General features: G+C 46.5%; 1 protein-coding gene across 3 annotated transcripts in view; it reads right to left on the minus strand.

Moving 5' to 3' along the window:
* The window catches only part of LOC103258944 (amyloid beta A4 precursor protein-binding family B member 2), a 126,443-nt gene that overhangs the window by 109,821 nt on the left and 3,595 nt on the right, over positions 1–13,027 (minus strand). The window contains exon 2 of one of the 3 annotated variants that reach the window (XM_021711629.1): positions 392–600. The gene's annotated coding sequence lies outside the window, so the exon portion shown is untranslated. Of the gene's footprint in view, positions 1–391; positions 601–13,027 lie in introns of those variants that run through there. The other 2 variants (XM_008056617.2, XM_021711630.1) reach the window with 2 other exon arrangements.

Genomic DNA, 13,027 nt, shown 5'->3' on the forward strand with positions numbered 1-13,027 from the left:
CGACGAGCCCAAGGCTAACAGGATTCGTCATCATTATAACAGGTCTGGCCAGAAGACGTTCTTCTGCATATAAATACTGATGGAGCCAGCACCAGGCAGAGTCAAGTCCTGTCTCCGAGAGCCCTAGGGAGCCTTAACCACACTTCTCATGAATCAGCCCCTCTCACTTTCTGTACCTGGAATGGTGTTTCAGGAGACCTACAGCCTTTAACAAAATAAAAGCATCCCCCAAAACTGGCTATGAACGCTATTTACCATAAGGAAGCATCCTTGGGATTTCAAATGCAACATGCATGATGTGCTTACCTCACTGACCCATAGGGGCGGGACACCTGGTCTACAGGAAACCATATCTACCCTACTAAGCCACGAATAAGACACTCCGTTTTACCTCGTTCTCTGGGGTGGGCGACGGCGTTACAGAACTAAGCGACCCTTTTCTAGAGCCCGGAAGATCGACTGGGATGGAGACGGGCCGCTCCCACTGTGTCGTCCCTGTTGGGATGTGCCAGTAATAGGTCCCAGCGATGTCATTGATTCGCTTCCACCCGGGAGGCAAGTCTGGGTCGGTCTGAAATGAGTGCTCACTCCATATATCTGCTGGGAAATGAAAGAGAGGATTTGAGTCAGAGAAGGAGAGTCTTCCAGTTTCAGCACTCAGTGGCAGATCGGCGGAGGTGTCCAGAGTCCAGAGGACTCATTCTTCTGGGTGTGTTTGTGAAATTCATCCATGGTGCTGTGTGTGGTGGTGCTTGGAAAAAGGGGTGATGAGGGAACAAGCAAAGAATTGGAGCCAAGTGCGGCAGCTCACATTTGTAATCCCAGCACTTTGGGAGGCCAAGGTGAGAGGACTGTCTGAACCCAGGAGTTTGAGACCAGCCTGGGCAACTTGGCCAGACCTCATCTCTACAGTAAAAAATATTAGCTGGGCGTGGTGGCACGAGTCTGTGGTTCTAGCTGCTTCGAAGGCTGGGGTGGAAGGATCACCTGAGCCCAGCAAGTCAAGGCTGTGGTGGCCATGAGCATATTACTGCACTCCAGCGTGGGCGACAGAGTGAGACCCCAACTAAAAAAAAAAATATTGGAAAGGAAGATAGGCACTTGAGAATAGGGACTTACGGCCATTACCAAGTCACGCCCTAGCTCCAAGAACCCTATGAACAAGGAAAGTTCCAGTGACCATCACTCATTCCCCAATCAGGAGTCACAGGGTCACATCTACACTCTACTGAACACTGCCGTCCGTTAGTAAGATGTGCTGGCTGCATCACATATCCTCTGTGGATGTGAGTGTAACTCGAACCTTCTTACAATGCTTTCTAGAAATGAGTCTTGTTGCCTCTCATGTGTTTAACAACCAACCTCCCCCAACTAAGGAGCACACCTACAAGTTGCTATAGTCACAGTCTCTCATAATACTCTAAAATTCTAATTGCACACACAAGGTTCCCACGGGAAGCAGACAGCAAAAATCTTGAAATTCAACAAGGGACCAGACTCACTCTACAAATAGGCCAATGATATAAACACATGAAGTAGGGTGAGTGTAAGAGACAACAGAGACTGGTGGTGACTGTGGAAAATGGGCAAGCATCTGCAAAGTCCCAAGGCATTCAAATTCAGGAACTAATGTTTTAAACACTGTGGTGACCAGATAAAAATACATCTACTGGACAATTTCTGCTATACCTGAATTATGTACATATTTTATTAGTTTACCAAATAGCAATTTGCTTTCTAAAATCTCATTTTTGGCTGAGCATGGTGGCTCACACCTGTAATCCCAGCACTTTGGGAGGCTGAGGCAGGAGGATCACTTGAGCCCAGGAGGTCGAGACCAGCCTGGGCAACATAGCAAGATCCCGTCTCTATAAAAAAAATTAGTTGGACATGGTGGCGCATGCCTGTAGTCCCAGTTACTCGGGAGGCTAAGGTGAAAGGATTGCCTGAGCCCAGGAGACTGAGGTTATGATGAGCTGTCATTGTGCCACTGCACTCCAGTTTGGGTGACAGAGTGAACCCCGCCTTAAAAAAAAAAGAATAGCTATATATACTATCAGAATATGACTGGGTGTGATGGCATGGGTTGTAACCCCAGCATTTTAGGAGGACCATTTGAGGCCAGGAGTTCAAGATCACCCTAGGTAACAGTGAGTTTCTGGCTCTATAAAAATTAAAAAATTGGCCAGGCATGGTGGGGCATGCCTGTAATTCTTGGGAGGCTGAGACAGGAGGATCACTTGAGCTCAGGAGTTTGAGGGTACAGTGGGCTATGATCATGCTACTGCACTCCAGTTTGATCAACAGAGTGGCACCTTGTGTCAAAATAAAAGGATAGGAAATCATGTCAGACCAACAGCAGAGACCAAGATCAGTGGCTTCCAAGTTTGGTTGTCTGAGGAGGTACCCAGAGGGTAGCCCGAGAGGGACTTTGTGCTGGGTGGCAGGAATGGGCTATTCTCTCTTCAGTCAAGCCCACCACACTTATATTAAGTTTATGCTGAGATTTGGTTGAAATAAAAGAGGGGTTATTCCATTGCCAGAAATAGACGACAGAGAGGATGCTGCTGACAAAGAAGTGGGCGGGTGCATCTACAGTATTATTAGCAGTTCTGGAATCATTTATAGAATCCCTTCCACATTAATCACATTGGTTTAAAGGAGAGCAACCCAATGAGGGCGGGTGAACATCATGCCTGTCTCATTCACTCCCATATCCCCAACACCTAGCATGGCTGGGATTTAGTTGAATGGATGGATGGAGGGTGGATGGAGGATAGATGGATGGAGAATGGAGGCTAGATGGAGGCCCGATGGAAGGATGGACGATGACTGGATGGAGAATGGATGTGTGGATGAATGAATGAATGGAATGGTAAACGGATGAATGATGGATGAATGGATGGTTGGATGAATGGATGGAGGACAGATGGATGGATGGAGGCTGGGTGGGTGGATGGATGGGAGAAAGGAAGATAGGAAAGAAGAATGAATAGAGGAGGAGGGAGAGATGAAGGCATTAAGTAGGTCCTTCAATGGCGGGAATAGGAACTTGGCACTTAGCAAAAGAGAGATTCTAAAGAAATCCGTTCTCTGCAATTTCACAGAACTGAGCAGCTTCATGGCACGCAGGACATTTATTTAGGACCAATGTCGACTTCCCTTGATGGCAAATATGAATGTCATCATGGATGAAAAAATATGTATGATACAATACATTAGAAAGAGTCCAGGGCTGGAGACCAGGAGATCTTGCGTGAGACTTGGTTTCTTTTTTAAACTGTTGTTTTCACAAGGAAAAGTAGGAAGTCTGCTCTGTGAAGACTCTCAGTCCCCTCGCATCTCATTTTGTTTAATATTCACAGCCCCAATTTGCTTTGTTTTTTTACCTAAAACTAAGCACACATTTAAATAAGTCCTTTGGACCTTAGTTAACAGGTCAGTGGGTTTCAATTGTTACAATTGTTTTCAGTTGTTTCAATTGAGAGGCAGATGGTAGTAAAGGTAGGTGGATTCTAGACCCTTCCAGCACTTTTCAACTACGGCCGCTCCATGTTTGTCTGTTATTACATATTGATCTTGTATGTATGATTTTCCTTGAAAACAGGGACCAGTTGCTCTTTAAAATTTTTGCTTCCTCTAAGCTTAAAACCATAGCAAAAGCACAGGGGACGACAGGGCCAAGTTACCGAAATACCAAGAAACTGCTTCTGTCCAACACCACAAGGCAGCTTGGGATGGCTGCCCTCAGGCGGGGACCATGGTGGCTAAGGCAGAAGAGAAGGCCTGCAGCCACTCAAAACAGGGGCATTTGAAAACCCTGGGGTATTAGAGGAGAAGGCCTCGATGGCTTTTGGTTCTCAGAAAGTTACTTAGTGACGCCCTGCTGACGACAAGAAGTTGCCATGTGGAGGGGGTATGGTGGCTGCTGGTGTCACTGTGCTTCTGACCCAAGCTGTGTGCCCATCAGGCCTCCTTTCTGACAGATCTGCTTGGAGTTCTGAGATCACAACGTGGTGTTCTTAGTTTCCCTAAAAGACCTCCATGCTGGAGGATGTTTCACCCTTTGGGTGAGTGAGTGGGCCACAGTCATCTCAGGAAGTGGGGTTCAGCACTGGACAGCATGACACACATCATGGGGTCCCCTTTGAGTTACCCAACTTTAGAAATGGAACCCAGACCGACTGTGGGCTATGACTCAGGAACGAGGCACAGGAGTGCTAGATTGGAGAACTCCACAGACAGCTGGCAGGGTATCTCAAACTACCTTACATACCCACCAGTTCAGCAAAAAGTGAAAAGTAGTATAATACCAATTGTTGGTAGGCATATTAAACAATGGTTGCTTATACACACTTGCTACATTTTGGAAAATAATAGCACTGATTAGTAAAGCGTGACAACATAGCCTTGCATTTCTTTACAGTTTTACCACCTATATCCCTAAATAATTGCAATTCTACCTCTAATATATATGAAGGGGGACACAAAAAAACCTGGATTATCTTCTGGAGGGCAGGCCCCTTGTAGTACAGGGTTCCTCCAAGAGGCAAGTATTCTAGGAACCCATCGGCATCAGTGTATCAGTTAGCACTGTTGTAAGAGGCTGCATTCAGTGATTTTTTTTTTTTTAGACTCTTTCAACTCATTTGCGCATTTCATGGTAGGTGATTTATGAGCACACCTGCCCACATCGTGCTGAGTGATTAGCAGTTTTTGACCAAAAATGACATGACCTCCATGTCCTACTCTCCCTATTCACCTGGTCTCACCTCTGAGGGACTTTTTTTCTGTTTCCATAGATGAAAAAAGTCCTCAAAGGAAACATTTTGCCAATGTGGAAGAGGTGAAACAAAAAAATGGCAGAAGCACTAAAAGGCAGCAACATGGACAAGTTCAAAAACTGTTTTGAGCAGTGGGAAAAGTGTCTCAACAGGTGTGTTACATTCAACAGAGAGCACTCTGAAGGTGACTGAAGTTTAAACATGGAAGGATCAATACACAATTTTGATGAATACATTCTGGGCTTTCTTTAGGTCCCCCTTGTGTACCCCAGTGAACCAATGTCTTCATAGCAGCATCACTGAAACAGCCAAAACCTCAAAACAGTCTGAACAACCATTCATAATGGAATGAGTAAATAAATTAAGAATAAACACATAAACAAGCTACAGACAGCTACACACCAGTATGGGTGAATTTTGCAAACAAATCACAGATCAAAAGAAGGAGGTAAAAGAAAATGCACTCGTGAGATGTCCATTCATATCAAATTCAAGAACTAAACTGCATTGTCTGAGGACACAGGCACGGCTGGTAAAACTGTAAGGAGATGTGAGCATACCGTTGCCACTGAAGGCAGGGCAATGCACCCCCCAAAGAAGAAGGAGACAATTATAATGAGAGAGAGGTCTCTTAAGGGCTTCTGTGGCACTAGGGACATTTTATATCTTGAGACTGGCTGGTGGTGACACGTGTGTTCTGTTTATAATTATTTGTTAAACTGTAAGATTACATTTATGGGTGCTTCTGTATGTATGGTGTTTTCCACAATTAAATACACTCAGTGGGAATCTTGAGATTGAACATTTTCATTGTTGGCCAGGCGTGGTGGCTCATACCTGTCATCCCAGCACTTTGGGAGGCTGAGGCGGGAGGATGGCTTGAGCCCAGGAGTTTGAGACCAGCCTGAGAGAAGACAGACATTGGGAGAAAGAGATGGTGTCTTGGGATAGCAGAGGCACTGCCAGCCAGGGCCATGCATGGTGACTTGATGAGGAGGAAACCAGGTGAGGCAGGTGGGGTAGAATCTGGACTTGCCTGACCTCCTCAAGTCATGGAAGCCCAGCCCTGCTGAGGAAGGCAGGCCAACCTCCTTCTTCAGTGAAAGAGTCACCGGAAGATTATCTTCTATGTGTAATCCTAGCACTTTGGGAGGCTGAGGCAGGAGGATTGCTTGCACCTAGGAGCTCGAGAACAGCCTGAGTAACATAGTGAGACCTCGTCTCTACAAAAAAATCAAAAAGTTAGCCGGGTGTGGTGGTGTGTGCCTATAGTCTCAGCTACTCAGGAGGTGGAGGCGGAAGGATCACCTGAGCCCAGGAGGTGGAGGCTGTAGAGAGCCATGATCATGCCACTGTACTTGCCAGGCTGGTTGACCGAGTGAGGACCCAATTTTAAAAAAAAATTTTTTTCCCCATAATTTTTAAAATAAAGATTCATGCCCCATTCTACATTTTTAAGCAGATCTGTTCAACTTTTCCAGTTTTATCTCAAACATAAACCAACGCCAAATGGATCAAACCACTGGGTTTTTGTACACAGTTCTTGAGTTTCCCCCATGGTGGGTCAGAGGCCTTCATCAGAACAGAAGTCCCCACCCATAAAGTAAATCCCATTTTCACATGTGTAATGCTCACCGCCATGCCAGCTAGAGGGCATTCAGGGATTGAGACTGAGTGTCATGATACTGCTGGCTGGGTGCTGGCTGGGTAAAAGAAGGAGGTAAAAGAAAATGCACTCATGACTGACTAGGTGCTGGCTAGGTTCTGGCTGGGGGCTGATTGGGTGCTCATTGAGTGTTGGCTGGGTGCTGACTGACTAGGTGCTGGCTGGCTAGGTGGTGACTGGCTGGGAACTGACTGGGTGTCTGCCATGCGCCCTTTCGTGGTCACCCACCACTGTTTGATGGAGGAGGCACTGCCTTTATCCTGGTTCCAGGGCTCAGAGGGCAGCAGACGTGTTTCAAGCCCAGGAGGTAAAGTATGTCCAGATACAGATGTGGGTTCTGCTTTTCAGAGCCGGAGAGGAATCCTATAGTAATGGACAGTGGGGGGGGCGGGGTCACAAGATGAGTCAGCAGGGGTCAAGGCCCAACAAGGCACAACAGACAATGGCTGTGGGGCTGAGACTGTGACACGGGCAGACTGCCAGCATTGGCACCAAGACAGGCAGTGTTGTGCCAGAGACGGGCCCTGAGTCCCGAACCACTGTGACGTTCTGGGGACATCAAAGTGAGACATCTGGAGACACCAACATGTCTACCAGCACCTCACCCTAACCTTGCCCCAGTGAGCCCAGCCAGTCACTCCAGCGGCCCGTGTGTCTACAACCCCCCCCCCAGAGCCTTAAAGACCAAGTTCACTGGGCACACTGCACCCCAAGACCCACATGCTGCTCTTCCTTCCTCCCTTTTGGTCTCCTGTCACCACGGCCTCTTGCTGAAGGTGCTGTCACCTGCCCACAGGGAATGGTCAAGGGCAGATCCGAAAGCCATTGGTGTCCTTTCAAAGGGCTCCCGGCCTGTACTGTTTGTGCTTTCTGTTCTTTTCTGAGGGAACAGGAAGCAGGGCCAGGAAGTGAGAGAGTAAAAATAGCAAGGCCGGGAGCGCCACAGAATGTCCCTTGTGCCAGGAGTCTCCTGGGCCAAGAGCAACACTCGATGTGAGAACAAGGGCCCATCAGTAAGCTCAAGGGCCGGCCCTCTCGGCCACCTTGGCTCCATGCTCAGGCCTGGCTTCTTCGCAGAGACCCACTCCCAAGGGGGCCAGAGAGTGAAGCGAGCCCACCTCTAATCACCTTCTCCCCTGAGCTCACTTTAGGGAACCCAGGGGTCCAACGGAAAAAGGAGCAGCCAGCAGCTGTCCTGCCGGGAGGCACAGGCAGGGGGAATGGGCGAGCTGGATTCTAAATTCAGCAAAGTCTGCCCTGCAGAACACACAAGTCCCCCCAGGCCCTCGGGAAGGGGGGGGGTCCTCCCTCCTCCCTCAACATCTGTGCACCCTGGGCTTTGGAGGGCAAGGCGTGGGCTGGGCTGGACGGGGAAGAGGGATTCATCCATTCAGAAAGTGCTTCCTGTCTACTCCATGCCAGGAATTGTTTTAGAGCTGTGGGAGCACAGGTGATGTCAGCAGACTGGGACCCTGTACCCGCAGCCTAGGGCAGTGGGTCTCACGCAACAGTCACCTGGGGGGCTTGTGAGCACAGGGATCTTTGGGGCCATCCCCAGGTTCTGGCTCAGCGGGTCTGTGTTGGGCCCAAGAATCTGCATTTCTTTCTTTCTTTTTTCCCTTCAAGTTAGAGTCTCACTCTGCCGCTCAGGCTGGAGTGTAGTGGCATGATCATGACTCACTGTCACCTCGGCCTCCTGGACTCAGGTGGTTCTCTGGCCTCCGCCTCCTGAGTAGCTGAGACTACTACAAGCACACGCCACCATGCTTGACTAATTTTTTTTTTGTAGAGCCAAGGTCTCGCTATGTTGCCCAGGCTGGTCTTGAACTCCAGGGCTCAAGCGATCCTCCCGCCTCAGGCTTCCATAGTGCTGGGATGACAGGTGTGAGTCACCAGGACCAGTCAGAATCTGCTTGTCTAATGGTTCCCAGGTGATATGGATGCTGCTGGTTTCAGGACAACACATTTGAGAACCATTGTAAACTGGCCCCGCAGAACAAAACATGTGATGTGTGTATTCAATTATTTATTCATTCATCCACCTACTCCTTCATTCTTTCGTATTGAGGGCCTCCTACAAATGCCAAGTATTGTCTAAAAGCCAGAATACAGCAATGAATAAAAGAGGCAAACTAGGTCACGTGATCACTCGTGTCTAGGAACGAGGCAGGCTGTGTAGACAGGATGGTCTGGAAAGGTCTCCGAGGGAGCGCAGTCTCCCCAAACGAGGAGAGCGGGTCAGTCTTGGGAAGAGACCAGAGGCATCCCAGGGAGAAAGAAGAGCAAGTAAAAAGATCATGTGGCAGGAAAAGTCCTGGGTGTCATTACAGCAGCAAAGTTACCCAAGGGGGCAAGGGGGGGTCCAAGGTACGGCTTAAGGCCCACCGGCCAAGGAGTCACCCTTAGCAAATGAAAACCGGAGGGTCGTATGTGACTTGCGTTGTTAAAAGAACAGAAGACTAGCCGGGCTCGGTGGCTCAGCCTGTAATCCCACGCTTTTGGGAGGCTGAGGTGAGTGGACTGCCTGAGCCCGCAGGTTCGAGACCCGCCTGGGCAGGCGAGACCTCATCTCTACAATAAAAAATTAAAAAATCATCCGGGCGTGGTAGCGCATGCCTGTAATTCTGGCTACTCGGAAGGCTGAGGCGGAAGGATCGCTGGAGCCCATCAGGTCGAGGCTGTGGTGGCCAGCAGCAGCCACTGCACTCCAGTCTGGGCGACAGAGTGAGACTCCAACTCAAAAAATAAAAAAAATTTAAAAAAAATAATAAAAAAGAACAGAAGACTAATTTATGGCACAATGCACCCATTCTTAAAGAAGGAAAAACGTCTCTCTTTTCCAAAGTCTCGGTAGCAACAGCTGCTAGTAACTCTTTAGGGCAAGGGTATTCCTGCCGGAGCCTGATGCTTCAATCCAAGCTACTTGAACTTAGCCTTAAAACGCTCTCTCTGATTGCCTGGTGGACTGGCTTTTTTGCCGCTCTTTCTCTCTACTTCTTAGTCTCTTTATTCTTTCTGGCCAAGATCTTTGTTATCGGAATACAGCAAACAGGGCTCTTCACTGCCTCCAATTTCAACATCAACCTTTTTTTTTTTTAAGGGACAAGCTCTGGTTCTGTCACCCAGGCTAGAGTGCAGTGGCATGACCATGGCTCACTGCAACCTCGAACTCCTGGGCTCAGGCTATCCTTCCGCCCCACCCTCCTGAGTAGCTGGGACTACAGGCACACGCCACCATGCCCAGCTAATTTTTTTTGTTTTCTGAAAAGCCAAAGTCTCACTATGTTGCCCAGGCTGGTCTTGAACTCCTGGGCTCAAGTAATCCTCCCACCTCGGCCTCCCCAAGTGCTGGGACTACAAGTGTGAGCCACCGCGCCAGGCTGTTCATCACCAACTTTTGAAGACAACAGCACGGAGCCAGGGCTATAGGTCTAGATAGTTAATTTATAGGTTTGCTCAGGGTTCTAAGCAGCAGACGGAGGTTGCTTAGAATCTGGTGTGAAACTGTCCTCAGTCAAAGGAACTGCCTGAAACACTTGACCATGGCAACCAGGGAACAAGTCTCAAAGTGCCCAAAGTCTGGGAGCTCCCTCTGGCCTACCAGAGGGGAGGAACACTCGCCAAAGCAGTTTCAAGGTCCTTATATGTCTTGACATTTATTTCCAAAGACTTAATTTAGACTCTGAAATATCCATCACAGTCTTAGAAAAATTACACTCAGAACCCTGTTGAGCTTTTCTGTGGTGGCATTCTTCAACAGCTACAACAAAACCTGTAACAGTTTTGGGAGTGTTAATTTCCTGACACTTTCCCCCATATTTTTCTTTGAAAAATTAATATTAAGATTTCTGAGTATCCTTGAAATGGGGAGCTATTTGTAGCCAAGGGTTTTTCTGTTAAAGATTCTTGAGGAAATATCCCAAAAACTCAGTATTTAGATGGTCCTTAAGTTTGGGCCTTTTAACATTGCATACTTTGTATATTTTTATCCAGTATTTTGGCATAAGTCAACACAAAATTTCTTAATTTAAACTCACTGGAGACAGACTCTTTCCTGGGCTTACTCGACTAAATTTTTGTCTGTGTTACTTTCAGGAACAGGATCCCTGGAGTCAGACTGACAGCCTGGATTTGTTTTGTCATTCTTTTTATTAGTTTGAAAAGTTACACTTGGTATCTCCTTATTATTATTAATATTATTTTGAGTAGGAGTCCCATTCTGTTGTACAGGATGGAGAGCAGTGGCACGCTCATGGTCACCACAGCCTCGACTTGCTGGGCTCAGGCGATCTTTCCACCTTAGCCTCCCAAGTAGCTGGAACTACAGGCATGTGCCACCAAAAATAGTTAATTTTTTGATTTACTGTAGAGATGAGGTCTCACCAAATTGCCCAGGCTGGTCTCAAACCCATGGGCTCACAGTCTGGATTTGAATCTAGCTCCCATGCTTGCTAGTCGTGTGACCTCAAATTAAATTCAAATGGTCTGTGTGCTCCCTGTGAGCTCCTACCTCAGGGGTTGATGTGGAACAAAGAACCCATCACAAAGCTGGGCACTCAGCTCACTCAGTACATGCTGATGATTATTAGCTATGAATTACTTCATTCAAATATGGCTTTGGAAAAACATATTTTGTAAAACAAAACATTTTGAGATGCCATCAACTACAATGTGTTCCTTCATTAAAAATAAAACAAGATTTCAGAGGGTTTGAAAAAACAAATTAAATTTTTAAAAAATTAAATAGATAATTTTAACTTAGATCAAGAGAACTAGGTAACCCTGGTCACTCACAGCTAAATTTTGCTACAGAACACTTCTTCAATCAGTATGTGACTGTCTTATGTCATGTAGTAGAGAGACCTTAGAGAAGCAGAAATGAAGTCAGAATGAGACCATTTAAGTCTGTTTTATCTTGACGATGTTCTTGTTTTGAAACTGCTTCTGCTCCACCTCATGTTCTCATGAAAGCATGCAAATCGGAAGTGACCCCAGGTTGGTGGAAGATGGAAAGGAAATTACACCTCTCTGTTCACAGACTGTTAGTCAAGATCAAAACGCAGTATGGTCAAGGGACTCTGCAGATAAACTTGCAAACTAAAAGGCATGAAATGTAAGCAGCTACAAATTACCCAGAAGGAAAATGTATATTTGTAAATATTTACCTACCCATCCTCCATCTACCTACCCACCCACACATAGACATTTATAAAATTGAAGTTAGTTTTATGATCTGTTACTGAGCATTTTAATTATCATCAGAAAGTCTAATTCCAAATACTTAAAATACACAAGAAGACATCCATTTTCTTACTAGCTGTGAAAGGAGATACTCAAGTCTGGAAATACTATGAAATTTGGCCTAAGAACACTATTTCCTTTCAGAATGTGCACAAAGTTCTACACAGCACAGTCTACAACCAACACCAAGAAACCTGAGGCTTCAGGGTCTTCCATCTCAAAAACTTAAAAATATAAAATCAGTGTGAAGATTCATATTTTACTTTAAAAAAAAAAAACCACTACAGACCATTTTAGTAATTTCAAGTTTGTTTTCCCCAGAAGTATTGGGAAAATTACATAGAAACCAACAAACTCCAAAATCCCAAAGTCCGACAATGAACGTAAGGTGGGCGCCAGTGGGCATAATCTTGAAATCAGCCACTTTCTTTTTGATCATTTTAAAATAAAGATCACCCCACGTACAGATAAAATTGCCAGGCAGGTTTTGGACTTTACTCCTACTTCCCTAAGGAATGGCCGCAATGCATCCTGGTTAATACCAGGCAGGGTTATTGGAAGGAGGACCAAAAATCCAGGCATTAAATTGTTTACTTTCAAGTTTGGGTATCTAGAGCCTACACCTAAACCGTATTCTAGGAAGATGTGTGATAATATGGAAACTGAGCAAAGGGTAGCTACATAACATCATTCAGGGAATATGTCCTGCCACATCCTCTGTCAACTGGGCCTTACCACTTCATTTGATTATTATTTCAGAGCAAATAGCAAACGGAGAGAAAGTGAGACACAACCACAGGCGTAGACCTGTCTTCGACTTCCATACAATTAGACAGAATTATTGCTGGCCCCATACTCCTTCAAGGTGACTTGAAGAAACCCTAAATGTGCCCTTGGCAGGATCTTCAACACGCTTTCTTAGAACTGTTGTACTCAGCTGGTAGACAACACCAACGACCACAAGATGTAAGCTATTCTAGGGGTTGCCTTAACCAACTCCAAGGTCATGATTATTCCAAATGGTGTCAGGCCAAGGACTTGACTTCCCATCTATGCTAAATATTTGGACAAAAGATGATTATACAGAACCTAAGTGCCTAGGCATGGTGGCTCACTGCTGTAATCCCAGCACTTTTGGAGGCTGAGGCAGGAGGACCGCTTGAGGCCAGGAGTTTGAGACCAGTCTGGGCACAAAGTGAAACCCTGTTTCTACACTGAAGTACAAAAAAAATTTTTTTTTTTTTGAGTTGGAGTCTCACTGTCGCCCAGACCGGAATGCAGTGGCCGCTTCTGGCCACTGCAGCCTCGACCTGCTGGGCTCCGGCGATCCTTCCGC

This window comes from Carlito syrichta, unplaced genomic scaffold, assembly GCF_000164805.1.
Source record: "Carlito syrichta isolate Samal-C Ts95f unplaced genomic scaffold, Tarsius_syrichta-2.0.1 Scaffold302418, whole genome shotgun sequence".
NCBI lineage: Eukaryota > Metazoa > Chordata > Mammalia > Primates > Tarsiidae > Carlito > Carlito syrichta.